The sequence below is a fragment of the Pteropus vampyrus genome, unplaced genomic scaffold, assembly GCF_000151845.1.
Source record: "Pteropus vampyrus isolate Shadow unplaced genomic scaffold, Pvam_2.0 Scaffold685, whole genome shotgun sequence".
NCBI lineage: Eukaryota > Metazoa > Chordata > Mammalia > Chiroptera > Pteropodidae > Pteropus > Pteropus vampyrus.
Genome location: NW_011889466.1, coordinates 638972 through 640378, shown reverse-complemented (window position 1 = coordinate 640378; position 1407 = coordinate 638972).

Here is a 1407-nt window from a genome sequence, read left to right as displayed (position 1 = left end):
TTGAACCAGATACCATATCAACTATATTCATTCTTACCTCTCAGATAATAGAACACCATTTGTATTTTTAGACTATAGGCATCCAGAAATCTGTCCAAAGGGAAAATCATTTTTATATCAATTAAGAAAACTAGTATCACAACTCTAAATACAACTAGTAGGCCAAGTTCCTAAGTTATGATTCATTTGAAGTTAAATAGATTATAAAGAGTGATTCAAGTAGTGTTGAGACAAATGCATGGTATTAGGGTATTCTGTTGGATATAGATAGCTTTATAACACAGTATTTCAGATTTAAGATATAATATTAATGATTTAGACTGGTGTTAGTCTTCTTTATCAATTATAACCCCATAATGACAAGTCTCCTTTTTAATATTTAGGACCTGCTGTGCCAGTAGTACTTTAACAAAATACATTTGCTTTAGGCTTTCTGACATGGCTTCACACTGAGTTAAACACAATTAACAAGATCTATTTAAATTCTGGCTCTTTGATCATTGTTTATTAATGGGACTTTAAGATTCTTTTCTTATTTTTTATTTTTTTAATTAAAAATTATTGAGGTGACATTGATTAATAAAATCAAATAAGTTTCAATTTTATAATTCTACAGTATTTTGTACACATATTGCATTGTGTGCTCACCATCCAAAGTTAGACTTCCTTTTGTCACCAAATATTTGACCCCTTTTAATCCTCTCTACCTCTCCCCTCTCCCTCTTCCTTCTGGTAACCACTAATACATAGTCCATTTCCATGAGTCTCTGTTTGTTTGTCATGTTCGTTTGTTGACTTCAGTTTTATATCTTATATATCAATGAAATCATGTGGTTTTTAACTTTTTTTGTCTGACTTCTTTCACTTAGCATGATTATCTCAAGATCCATCCATGTTGTTACAAATGGCAGCGTTTCATCTTTTCTTACGGCCGAGTAATATTCCATTGTATATATGTATCACATCTTCCTTATTCAATCATGTATTGTAGAATATTTTGGTAGCTTCCATGTCCTGGCCACCATGAATAATGTTCCCATGAAATTGGGGTTCATAGAATACTTTGGTTGCTTCCATGTCTTGGCCACCGTGAATAAAGTTGTTATGAAATTGGGGTGCATATGAAATTGAGGTGCACTGTGAATAATGTTGCTATGAAATTGGGGTGCATTGTGGATAAACGTTTTCTAATTTGGGGGTAAATATCCGAAAGAGGGATTTCCGGATCATATAATAATTTAAATCCTAGTTTTTCGAGGAACCTCCATACTGTTTTCCATAGTGATTGTACCACTTTGCAGTCCCATCAGCAGTATATGAGGGTACCTTTTTCCCTACATCCTCTCCAACACTTGTAATTACAAGTCCTGTTGATGATAGCCATTTTAACAGGGGTAAGATGTTATC